This window comes from Triturus cristatus, chromosome 9, assembly GCF_964204655.1.
Source record: "Triturus cristatus chromosome 9, aTriCri1.1, whole genome shotgun sequence".
NCBI lineage: Eukaryota > Metazoa > Chordata > Amphibia > Caudata > Salamandridae > Triturus > Triturus cristatus.
In genome coordinates this window covers 106,928,995-106,942,689 of record NC_140592.1, presented here as the reverse complement: position 1 = coordinate 106,942,689, position 13,695 = coordinate 106,928,995, and the positions used below count along the sequence as shown (strand labels likewise).

The window sequence follows — 13,695 nt, the reverse complement described above, 5'->3', positions numbered from 1 at the left end:
CTTTTCGTTGGATACGTGGGTGCTAAGAAGGGGAAAGCTGAGAGGAGGAGCCAAGATGGCGACCGGGACGGCAGCGTAGGCTCCCGGCTCCGTGAACCTCCACATCCCGCACAGATATCCTGCATGTGATCCTCAGCCTGCGCTACATGCCCGTGTTGGTGATCGAGAGCGGCAACCGATCGTGTGATCCTGAAGCTTCCAGCGGCGGTACCGCCCGAGAAATGCTTATTTGAAGTTGGCGGCCTGTGCAGCCCTGGGGCCGGGACCTCGGGTGGACAACATGGCCGGGTGGCAGTTCAACAACAGCGGCCATTGGTGACCGGGTGGAGTCGGACTGCCGAAGCGGCGCGAATATTGGCCTGAATCTCGCAGTGGTCGCTCCTATCACCGAGAGTAGCGTGACGGGTGCATACCTGGGGTGACGATTCCAGGGGTTTATCGGCGATCGCCTGGGCCCTCGCCAGTGAACTGATCGGACGCGGCCTGTGGCTCGTCCCGATTTGCGCGGGCTGCTCCCGGTTTTCGCGGACACTGGCCCAGGGGGAGAACGACTGTTGCCTGTGGCCGCACACTGTATACACATTTTGCCTGCCTCCGGACCTTTGTTTGCAGGGATATGGAACTTGCTGCGCCCGTGCCTGAGACCCGGTCCCCATCTGGGATGGCCCTGCCCTGCGGCCATCTTGATGGGATGGACTCTGTCATCCTGTACACTGGGTCACAGCAAGATTGGGAGTGTGTGGCGCAAAGGAGCGTGGCGGAGCGAGCGCGGGGGACCGTGCTGGGGTACGGTGACCTTCTAGATGCTCTCGGAGCCCTTCATTCCACCCTGGTCCACGGCGCCCTGGTATTGGGGAGGAAGCTGGATGGTATTGCGTCAGCGTCGGGAAAGTTGCGGTCTGCCTGTCCCCAGGTACATAAGGCTCTGTCTCACCTTCCACAGGAGGAAAGTATCGTGACCGCCTCTGTGGATAAGGGACGGATGGAAACTTTGGACACTGTGGCAGCGTGTGGTCGGCTGGCTGTGGGGTCGGTCTGTTTCGGAGGTTTTGGACTTGAGCAGACGGTGGTGACTTTGTCCCATGCGCGGCCTCCGGCGACCCAGGCAATCTTCACGCAACGATCGCCTGCTCTGGCCGATTTCTCCTTCCTGGACCCGCGGCGCGGGCCCTGGGGCAGTACTGGGAAAGGTGATCTTCCATGACGATGACTGTGCTGATGTTTCGAAACGTCCTCCCCACATGTGTGTGTCCCTTCCTAGTCTTCTCTGGACGCTCCTCTTCCTTGTAACTTTGGACATGATGGTGGGTCGATGGGTATGCACTGGTGGATTCGCAAAGAGTGGCCAAGGATAAGGTTGATCCTTCCGAGGTGGTCAATTAATAGGCGGGCGGGCTGGGGGGTTGTGTGCTTTCACGACGTAACTAATAGTGTAGCCAGTGCATAATGCTCCCCATTTCTCTTAGATGTGGCCGAATTTTTGCTGTTTACTGTTTGCGCTGGGGAGGAATATATTGTGCGGGAGGGAGAAGCCGGGGGCATGGTTGAAGGCCCTCCTCCAGTTTATTATTTCTCTCTCCCCTTTTCTGTTAGGGGGGTTTCCTCTCTTTCCCCTTTTTCTCTGTTTCTTCTATATTTCGGGTCTGGTTCTGGGGCGACAGGCACGCTGCGGGGGGGGGGCCGTAGTCATCTGCAGAGGTGCAGGGTGGGGGGGTGGGGGAGGGGCTTCTTTAGTCCTTTACTTTGTTTCTATGGCCTCCTTTTTCTTTTCTTATTCTTCTTTGTCTTTTTCTGGGGTCAGTGCGGTAGGTGTCCTTCGTGGCCAATCATTGTTTTTTCATTTGTGCCTCATTGCAGTGGGGTTTTCTGGGTCCTAGGGCAGGAGACTGCAGGCGCACACGGCTCGTGATATTCCTCCACATCCTGAACCTTCTGTTTCTGCGCCAGTGACTTGATAGCTTGCCATTTATTGTTGACGTTCATTATTCTGCCTGCCTTTTTCGCTGCTGAGAACTTGATTGGCACCTGATCCTTCTATCCCTTATTGTAAAATGAAAACCTTTTATATCCTGGTTCCCCTCTTGGGCTATTCGGTGGACACGAGAATACTAGCATGGAAAATCTGCTTCCCGAGGTGCTACATGTGATTAAAATCTGTTTGCTGTTATTTTCATTGCTTAGCGGCCGGCCCCGAGGGTTGTAGGCCCATACTTGTCTTTATTTGCAATGTCAATAAAGGTTTTCCAAAAAAAAAAAAAAAAAAAAAGAAGGGGAAAGCTGTGCACAAACGGACCATCTCTCGGTGGGTCGTTTTGTGCATCAAAATTTGTTACTCTTTGGCTAAAAAGGACCCTCCTGTTGGGCTGCGCTCCCATTCTACTCGGGCCACAGCGGCTACTACTGCTTTGGGACGGGGTGTCCCTTTGCAGGACATCTGTCAGGCGGCGACGTGGGCTTCGCTACACACGTTTGCCAGGCATTATTGCCTTGACAGCCAAGTCTGGAGGGATGGCTTCTTTGGCCGTTCTGTCCTCCAGGACTTTCTGGTGTGATCTTGGTTCGCAGACCCACCACCGGGGATGGTATTGCTTGGGTATCTATTCTAAGGTGAGGAATCTAACTAACGTGTTTCTTTCAGATGAACAAGTTACTTACCTTCGGTAACGATGTATCTGTAAGAAACATTAGTTAGTTAGATTCCTCACCGACCCACCCATCCTCCCCGTTCTGCGAACTGACATCTAGGGTTAAGGTTATCCTTTTCAGGCCCCTAGATTTTATTTTTGGCACCAGTGTCGGTCTTTGCATGGCTCTGCGTTCCTGGCGCGGAAGGCTATGTACAAGAACTGACGTCAGCGCGCGAGGGCGGCGTCTAAGTACTCTGACGTCATTCCGGCCCACGACGCCGACGACGGACGCGGAGCCGCAGACGACGCCTAGCGACGCGCAAGGGGTATTGCTGACGAAAAATCTTCCGGATCCAGTCTGACGCCTGGGGATATTCTAAGGTGAGGAATCTAACTAACTAATGTTTCTTACAGATACATCGTTACCGAAGGTAAGTAACTTGTTCGGCAGGCCCGTAGGTTTAGCGGCAGGCTTGGGATAGATTAAGTTTTGTGTAGTCTGACACATGACTGACTCAGGCCCAGTTCTGCGCTTTCTTGAGAAGTGCCCCCTTGTGATGCATTCTCTTAATGAATTTTGCCTAAATTACTTCCGTAAACACAACATCCTGTCCGCAATAAAGTTAGCAATAACCAAATAAGCACTCAGCATAACTTAACTTTATGATGTCTACATCCTGTCACTCTCCTTCCCACACATGCCGTTTTTAGGGCGAGCATAGCGGAGCCAAAAACATACTTCTTGGTGCTCTTCCGAAGTTTGTGGTGCTATATTATTTAAGGCTCGCAGTGTGTGGGCATGCTAGTGGCAGGATAATGTACTGCATTGCTAAACACTTATAAGGTCCCAAAGGCGAGACCTATTGGCTATGCCAATGCTTGTTATTGTTTTAAGGACCGCCATACAATTGGTGGTTCTCTTCCAGGGGATATTCATCAATAGTCATAAGCACTGAATACCCGCCCATGTGCGGGATCCCAGAGCATATAGAAATATACTTATATAAGTTGTATGACCAAAAAGTGCATAGCACTACCACGACATACATATATACATGTATATAATGACCATAAATATGCAGCCTAACATATATCCAATAGGACAACATGCCAATATTATACAGGTTTTTCTTGCATAAAAAGCAGTATTACATATAAATACTGTAATAGAAAACATACACTGAAAAAGTCATTCAAGAAAACCTTTATTTTCATAAAGAAAAGTAGGTAAAAGGCGGCATTTGGCCTAAAGGCTGCATAGGTGAATAAGAATCACAGTACAGTAAAAATCGGGCACCTCGCCTTTAAGGCTTCCAAGAACATGGACACCGTGCCTTTAAGACCTCCAGGAGCCCCTCTGCTCCCATCATGCACCACAGGTGACAGGCCAGTTCTTTTTTCCGGCTTCTTCTGTGAGAATCCTGGCGCTTGAGCTCTACAGATTTTGATTATTTCTAGTCAGAAATTGTTTTTTTCTTTCTTTACACAACAATTTTGGATTGCTTGGTGACATTTATTATCTTTTCTGACATTTTTATCATTCTTTTCCTGTCCATGCCAGCATTATTCCACAAATGTCCATCTTGTGGAAAAAAGATGGCTAAATCTGATCCACACTCTGTGTGCATCGTTTGTCTACCTTCCTCTCATAAACCTGACACTTGTAATTAATGTCAGCAGTTTTCTAAACTGACTCTTAGCGACAGAGAAAGGATTAGACTTCATGTCATGCTGGAGAGAAGTCAGTCATCATAAGAGTGACCCTGAGAGTCATCAAGGCCCTTCTCTTCAGGAACATCAAACGGTGAAGATCTACCTCTTCAGAGTCTAGGACGAGACAGATTCCTGATTGCTCACCGTCTGCGTAGAGATCGCTGTCGAAGCATCCGAGGCACTCTTCAGCGTCAAGGGACAGATCGACGTTGTGATGACCTTCTCCGTCACACAAAAGTAAGTCGACGTCGAGACATACTTCGGGCTCGAAGTATACTGGTCCCAAGAGACCTGTTAAACCTCTCTCGATTGCGAGGAACACTCCGCCACCTTCGATGAGGTCGGCGTCTAGGAGCTCGCCGGCAAAGACTCTGCCGCAAGCATACCGGCTGTCGACATTGAGAGCTCCGCAGTTGAGGAAATCGACGCCGAAGAAGCGCCCAAGACGTTCGATGTCGAAATCTCCAGCTCGACGACGAGGGCGTTCGACGTCCAGGGTTTCGTCTCGATCGGTGAGACGAGAATCCTCCAGCATCTCGCCACCGAAGTAGACGCCGATGAAGTAGACGTTGAAGTAGACGCTGAGGGTGTCGTCCAGACATTGGTCGACGTCGAGGGACAAAGAGCATGTGGCAGTTTGAGGAGGGTTGCAGAGGGGGAGAGATCGGTGTCTAGGTCACGACGGTCTACGCCGAGGAGAGCATCATCCCCTGGCCTTCACACTGTTCAAATTTCACCGGAGGGCGCTCTGGTGCCACCAAAGAAATCGCATCCTTTTAACCTTTCACCCAGATGGTTAGAAGGGACTGGACATTTTGTAAAGGGCGGTGCGGATCATGGAAGTTTGGATTATTCTCGCACCTACTCGCCAACACAATATACCAGAAGTCCTCGTCCAACTACTTCATCGAGGGTTTCTCCACAACGAACCCTAAGAAGATCAAGATCTCCGGTCTCCCACCCTCTGGAGCGATCTCGTTCAAGTCACACTTCCTCTCCCAGGAGGAGACGAAGATCTCCAGATCATCTATCAGAAATGATTCTCCAACGTTGTCGACAACTCCACCTTCCAGAGTTTTCCCTATTGATGACATAGGGACTTTCAGTGATGTTCTCTGCAGGGGGGCCAAGAACTTCGGCATTACCATGTAAGCTCCTACGGTTTCCACATCTATTATTTTTGAGACACTACATCATCGAGCATCTTCCAGACCTTTACAGCCACTGATCCCAGGCCTCATAGAGCCTGTCATGCAGACTTTCCTAACTCCAGCCACAGTAGGTTCTGTGCCATCTCGTATTGCCAAAAAATACAAGGCTCCGGCTCAAGACCCTCTTTTTCTGAGCTCAGACCCCCCACCAGACTGTTATTGTGGCGGCGGCCAGAAAAGCAAACTCTGCTGCATCTTCTTGTTCATGTCCTCCGGAGAAAGACAGCAAGAATATGGACCCTCTGGGGAAGAGGATGTGTAATACGTCAGCCTCAGTGATGAAAGTAGCCAGCGCCTCAGCTCTGTTAGGGAGATATGATAGCTCTCTCTGGGACTCCCTTACCAGGTTCACAGAAAAACTTCCGAAAGATCAGCAGGACTTTCAGGAGATACTGCACGAAGGTGGCTTGGTAGCTAACCAGGTGATTAGCGAGGCTGCAGATTCATCTGATCTGGGTGCCCACGGTTATTCCCACGGTATCTGTTCCAGGCCTCACAGGCCTGAAGCCGGATGCTCAATGGAGGGTTGTCAATCTTCCGTTTAATGGCTCCTCATTATTCTGCGCTCAGGCGGATGATGAGATGGCCCAGATGAAGACTGAGTTGGATACCGTGAAGGCGGTTGGTCTCGAGAAACGGAAGGAATTCAGAAAACGCTTCCGCCCCTATGACAAGCGCTCCTCCCAACAGAGGGTTCAAATCCCTCAGTGGTCATCTCAAAATCAGCAACAGCAGAGGTCTCAATTCCAGCAGCGACGGCCTGGCAGAGGCAGGGGAGACAATAGGCAGCAGTCCTCTGCGGCCAAACAGCCAGCCAAGCAATGTGCAGAAGCTCCTTCCGGGTCTGTTAACCACTCCGGTAGGAGGAAGTATCACTTAGTATCTGGAAGAGTGGAAATCCATAACAAACGACAGATGGGTGTGGAGTATTGTTCAAAATCGATACTTGCTGAGATTCAAGGCCCCACCTCCATCAATTCCTTCTCAAAGCAAATCCAATCATCACCTTCTACTGTTGCAGCAAGAGGTGAACAGTCTACTACAAAAAAAAGCCATAGAGAAGGTTCCGAAACACCAGCAGTGTCAAGGAATGTATTCCCGTTACTTCCTGGTCGATAAAAGAGGCCCGGCAAGAGAATACAGACCGATTCTCGACCTACGGCTCTTGAACAGGTTCATCTGCAAGGAAAGATTTAGAATACTGGCCCTACACCAGATCTTTCCACTTCTACATCAGGGAGACTGGATGTGTGCTATAGACTTGCAAAACGCCTACTTCCATATTCCGGTGTCCAGTAGGCATCACAAATTTCTCTGTTTCCAAGTAGGCCGTCAATACTTTCAGTTTTGAGTTCTTCCGTTTGGGCTCAAGTCAGCTCCCCGAACGTTCTTGAAGTGTATGGCAGTGGTGGCGTGTTTTTTTTTTTTTTACGAAAGCGCAAAATCTTCATTTACCCCTATCTGGACGATTGGCTCCTGAAGAGCGCCACCCCATCACTGCTTCAGAACCATCTCAGCTACTGTCTTCAGTGGCTGCACATGTTGGGGCTTCAGGTCAACTTCAAAAAGTCGATTCTCAACCCAACCCAGAGAATCCATTACCTGGGAGCCTCTCTAGATACCGTGAAGGCAAGCGCGTGTCCGGAGGAGAGATTGTCATCGATCAAGACCAAAGGGCGCTATCTCCTCAGTGCAAGTCATCCCACAGACCAGTCTCGTCACTGTTGGGCTCCATGGCCTCTTGCGTGTTCATCGTTCCCACTGCGAGATTGAACATGCGTCCTCTGCAGCAGTCCCTGGAAGACCAGTGGATGCAAGTTTCAGGTTTCTGGGAGGACCGTGTGACTGTCTCAATCTGCCAAGGACTCCGTCAGATGGTGGATGAAAAGGGCACATCTGCTGAAAGTTCCATTTTCTCTAATAACGGTCTGACCGTGTTGGATATTCTACCTCTCACATGGTCGGACCATGCGGCCATTATCTTTACGCTCTGTCAAATGCCTCCAATCCAGTCTAATCCCAAACCTAGGGAGAGGATTGCCATTGGGTCCTGGAAAAATATAGACCGCACCAAGATGGGAAATTTTCTGACCCTAAATACACCAATTCCTACAGCAAATATAGACACGGCAGTGGAGCTTTACTCTAGGTGGATCGAGAGCGCCTGCGACAAATTTGTGCCGGTTAAGTTCTTCACTCCCAAGCAAGCCCAGACCTGCCCTCAGCACCATGGTTTTCAGCTTACTTGCAAAAGCATAAAACTGATTGCAAGAGACTAGAGAGGGCATGGAGGAAAGGGTATTGCATCAAAAATAAAGAGAAGTATAAGGAAAGCCTCACCAGTTATAAGAAATTACTCTCAGAAACCAAGAAAGTATGTTTCGCGGAGCAGATAAAGGAAACCAATTCATCCTCTATTTAGGACCATCTCCAATCTGACTAAGCCCACCAAACCCATTTCTCACAGCAGCCCTGCACTTTGTGAGTCGCTTGCTTCTTTCGTCCGGAATAAGGTGGAAGCTATTTTTTCCACCTTTTCTGAGGCTCAGGGGGAGATGGGCGATGCAGCAGCTCGCTGTGATCCGGGAGTGATGTCTAGTCTCAGATAGACTAGAGGGTTTTAGTCTGCTTACGACCTCAGAGGTCATAAGCCTTCTGAGGGCGGTACTTAAAAATATCTCTGAGGTAGTTGCATCTATCCTTACGCCCTTGTTTAACAATATCATAGACATAGGCGAGTATCCCAGGAGGTGGAAATCCGCCTCAATTCTGCCGCTTATAAAAAACAAAATAAAAAACCTAATCTGGACAAAAATGATCTTAACAACTGCAGACCAATATCTGGACTCCCGCTGCCGGCCAAGTTGCTGGAGAAGGCCATCAATAGGCAAATCCGCTCTTTGTTTCAGCGCACTAATACACTTGGCCCCATGCAGTTTGGGTTTCGTGCAGGACATAGCACGGAGCTGGCCCTTATCAAGGCCACGGAGGAGGTTAGAGCTGCGGTGGATCAGGGAGGGGTGGCGGTTCTGATTTTATTGGATCTGTCGGCAGCCTTCGATACGGTCCATCACCAGGTGCTGATGGACCGATTATTAAAGGCGGGGGTGGATGGGAGGGCCTGGAGCCTCCTTAAATCCTTCTTGGCAGGCAGAAGCCAAACAGTTAAGATGGGGTGGGATAAATCCAAGCCTTTTGGCCTCCCATGTGGGGTGCCGCAGGGGTCCTCCCTGAGCCCCACGCTTTTTAACATTTGTCAGCCCTTTGGCGGCATTGATGAGATCTTTCGGGCTGTAACTTGCATCCTATGCAGACGACACACAAATTGTGTTGTTCATCCGAGGGACCGAAGATGTTATGGCCTCAAGATGTCATGACTGAAAGACATCACAAGCTGGATGGCCTCCAATTGCCTGAAATTGAATGCAGGCTAGACCGAGGTAATTATATTTGGGAACTATCCCAATATCTGGACTCCTGATATGTGGCCTGAGGTAATGGGGAAGGGAAAGCCAAAAATGTGGGAGTGATCCAGGATCATAAGCTGGATTTTGGGGACCAGGTCAGCAGAGTTGTATCTACCTGCTTCTATATCCTTAGGATACTGAGGAAAATTAAATTTCTCCTTCCAGCAGATGGTTTCAGGACAGCAGTCTCAGCCCTCATTTTGTCGCGCCTCGATTACTGTAACAGTCTGTACTTGAATCTGGGGGAAAAAAACTGTACAGACTACAGCTAATTCAAAATGCAGCGGCGAGACTGCTAACAGGCATTCCTAGATTTGCCTCCGCTCGAGACAGATTACGGCAACTGCACTGGTTGCCAGTAACTAGACTAGCACAATTCAAAGCCTTGTGCACGGTTTTCAAGGCACTGCGGGCAGCGCCCCGGAATTTCTGAACAGTTGCTTTTATTGATATGTTTCGGGTAGAGCTCTGCACTCCGCTGAAGGAAGACTTATAGCTGTACGACGAATAAAAAAAGCAAGTTGGGGAGGCAAGAGCTTTTCCTATTGTGCAGCTAAAACCTGAAACAGTCTGCCGTTGCATCTCAGGAATGCCTCGGAGCTACTTTCGTTTAGAAAGGGGCTGAAGACATGGTTATTCACGGTATAGGCACACTTTTGCTCCAGTGAGTCAGAGGACAGCGCCAGGACACCTTTGGGTAGAAGTGCGCATTATAATCTCCGATGACATAACATTTCATCAGGACATCCCCACTCAGACTATAGTCAGATGCCTCCCTATAAGGTTGGGGTTCACACATGGGGTCTCTTCAAGTGCAAGGTCTCTGGTCAGAGACGGAGCGAGGATATCGCATCAACTTCCTCGAGTTACGAGTCCTTCACCTGACTCAAGTCTCTGTATCCTTCTCTCCAGTCCAACTCCTAGTTCAGACGGACAACACCACAACAATGTATTATCTGAACAAGCAGGGGGGCACCAGGTCGAGAACTCTCTCTGGAGGCACAGTCCATTTGGAAATGGCTTCTCGCAAGAGGTCTCAACATCGTGGCCATTCATCTTCCGGGTTCCATGAACACCCAAGCCGATTCACTCAGCAGGGACTTCGTAGAAGCGTACGACTGGGTGCTAAACGCCAAAGTCACTCAAGACATCTTTCGACAATGGGGAGAGCCAGACATCGACCTCTTCGCAGATGCGACCAACAGCAAATGCCCCGTCTTCGCGTCCAGGTTTCCCCAACCAGGGTCACGACGGAATGCCCTTTTGATAAACTGGTCTCAGAAATTACTGTATGCCTTTCCACTGCTTCCTCTGATCCCTGCAGTAATCAAAAATGTTTACAGGTCCAACACCAGAATGATCCTGATGGCTGTGGAGTGGCCGCGCCAGTGGTGGTATCCGGACCTTCTGCAGTTGTCCGAGGTGCCACACCGCAGGTTGCCTTGCCGCCCGGATCTGTTGTCCAAGAACGAGGGGAAGAGTGTTTCATCCAATCTCTCCTCCCTCAGATTGACAGCATGGCTCCTGAGGTCATTCAGTATGGACACCTAGACTTACCAGCAGATTGTATGTCAATCCTGAAAGAAGCCAAGAGACCCTCCACTAGAAAATCCTATGGTTTTACCTGTGGTGCAGGGACAATGCTCCTGATCCGGTCAAGGGTCAGGAGCAGGCACTGTTGCCATATGTACTACATTTAGCCAAGTCTGGTTTGCAGTTCTCTTTGATTAAGGTGCACCTAGCTGCTATCAATGCATACAGGAAATCTGCATCTCCATCCTCCTTTTTCAAAATGCCAGTGGTGAAAGTTTTCCTTGAGGGTCTTAGAAAGGTTTACCCCTACCCCCCCCCCCCCCCCCCCCCGTGAGATCTCCATCTCCTCCTTGGGAGCTCATCATAGTCCTTACAAAACTTATGGATGCTCCTTTTGAACCTATTCACAAAGCCTCTCTGCAGCATTTATCATGGAAAACGGCCTTTTTAGTCGCCATCACTTCTGCCTGCAGGGTTAGTGAGATCCAGGCATTATGTTGTAGAGAGCCATATACTGGCTTCCACGCTAACAGGGTGGTAAGAACACATTCGAGTTTTCTTCCAAAGGTGGTCTCTGATATCCACATCAGGCGATCACTCTCCCCTAATTTTTTTTCCCAATCCCTCTACTCCACCAGAGGTCTCTCCATTCTTTGGACCTCAAGAGGGTTTTCAAATTCTATCTTGACAAAACGAAGTCCTAGAGACACACGGACCTGTTTGTTAACTATGGTGTCATAAAAACCGGTTCAGAAGCCTCTAAGAGGTCCATCTCTAGATGGATTGTTTTGTGCATATCCTTGGCCTATCAACTAGCCAATAAGGTTCTTCAGGGCAAACCCAAAGCCCATTCCACCAGGGGGAAGGCTTCTACCACGGCCCTTCTAAGAAATGTGCCTATATCAGAAATTTATAAAGCAGCTACTTGGCGCTCAGTTCATACTTTCACCCGCCATTACTGCTTGGACTCTGATTCTCAGGCGGATGCCCAAGTTGGGGAAACCTCTCTGAGGAATTGGGTTGCTTGATGTCACTTTAAGATGCTTGGTCATGTATTTCTCTATGCTATTTGCTAGTCCGCGAGGTAGTGGATATGGGCTTGCTACTCTATTCAGTGCTTATGACTATTGATGAGTATCCCCTGGAAGATTAGTTACTTACCTGTGATCCTAGTTCTCTTCCAGGGTTATACTCCTCAGTCATAAGCACCCGCCCTCCTCCCCAGACGAGCATTTTTAGTATGTTTAGTAGTGATTGCATATGTTTATCAGGTTGTTACAAGGTAGTACACCGTAAAAAAAAGAACTGACCTGTCACCTGTGGTGCATGATGGGAACAGAGGGGCTCCTGGAGGTCTTAAAGGCACGGTGTCCAGGTTCTTGGAAGCCTTAAAGGTGAGGTGCCAGTTTTTTACTTTACTGTGATTTTTATTCACCTATGCAGCCTTTAGGCCAAATGCCTTGTATTACCTGTTTTCTTTATAAAAATAAAGGTTTTCTTGTATGACACTTTTTCAGTGTATGTTTTCTATTACAGTATTTATATGTAATACTGCTTTTTATGCAAGAAAAACCTGTATAATTTTGGCATGTTGTCCTATTGGATATGTTAGGCTGCATATTTATGTTATTATATACATGTATATTTGTATGTGGTGGTAGTGCTATGCAGTGTGTAGATTAAAGTTTCACATCTGTACAAAAAGTGCTTTGGATACATGGTAGTTGGGTAACCGATTTATTTGAACTGGTTCTCCTAGGTCAAGTTAGCTCAACCCCCAATAAAGATGTGGTGTTCCCCATTGCCATTTAAGGGTTATACTGTTCCTCATGGCAAAATTATTGCGATCCTTAGTCTGCAGTTTGTGTTCGCAGATGATATATAACTGTTTTACGTAATAACAGACTTGATTGTGTTCGAGTGAGTTTGTTTACAGTAAAAACAAGTGTAGGAAAGCTGGATCTGCTTTCATGGTCACCCACACTTGTCTTGTTTATCTGACTAGTCTGACTGGGATCCTGCTTACCAGGACCCCAGTCTCTGTGCTTCCTGTGAGAAGTTGGCCTGGTATATGCTGTCCACTAGTTAAAGTGGGCACCTTGCACCAGTCCAAACGACCCTTATTGATGATTAAATTAAAGACAAACTTTATTGAAAGCTATCCTAGTGGTAGCTATGGAGAGCAGCCTTCAGTCGAAGCCTCGAAGGTATGTAAAGCAGCTTGGTTTACCAGATTATAACCTCCTGAATGACCAAATGAAAGGAGAACCACACAAGGAATATGTAAAATATATGTATTTATTACTAAACAATCTGCTAACCTCTTTACGAGATTAGTGAACAAGACACACAATATTAAAGCACTAGAACGACAGTAAATAGCACAATACATAGCGGGCTCCAGGGGGTAGACCGAACCATATACTAAGAAAGGGGTATAACAACCACAACTTGACTAGACAGTGCCTAGAGCACGTAGAATCGCTGGGAACCCAAGGAACCACCCAAAGTAGTGCCACAGGGGACCCATGGAGGATGGGTGCAGTGTGAGAACACAGGCACGAGCTCGTACAGCTCTATGGGAAAGTCGCGGTTGGAATTTTAAAGATTAAGAACACTTAGGAGAGGACTTCAAGCAAACCCTTTGGAACATTGAAGGTTCTAAGGCCAGGACCCTTGAGTGTACAGAAGTACCCGTGTTACCTATCCCAGAGGAGACGGGTGTAGTGGTGTCAAACGCTTGTTGATTTCAATGGCGTGATGCGAAGAAGTGCTGCTGCTGGGAAGATGAGAAGTGTCCGGTGTGATCCAAGCCTGAATCGGAGCTGAGAAGAACCTGAAAGCAGAGGGGACAGTCTGGGTCACTTCACAGTGACCAGGGGCACGATAGATGAATGCCCACCGATGTCGGTGTGTCAGGTGAGAAGAGGTGAATCTTGACTCTGCTGCTACGGGGACCAGGAGACGTCGACGATGACCAAAGTCCGGAGATTAGCTGTCCCACAAAGGATGTCAAGTGCTGGGGGAGGCGGGGGGGGTTGTCAGTGTCCGGATTTAACACCAACAAGCCTTGGCAACTTCAACCCATGCGAACAGAGGGAAGCTGCTTTGGAGAGGGCCAGCAAGGTCCTGGGGACTCTCCAA

General features: G+C 48.8%; 1 protein-coding gene across 5 annotated transcripts in view; it reads left to right on the top strand.

Annotated features, from left to right (window-relative positions):
* ITPR1 (inositol 1,4,5-trisphosphate receptor type 1) overlaps window positions 1-13,695 on the top strand; it is a 1,957,366-nt gene that overhangs the window by 1,548,159 nt on the left and 395,512 nt on the right. The window lies entirely within an intron of this gene.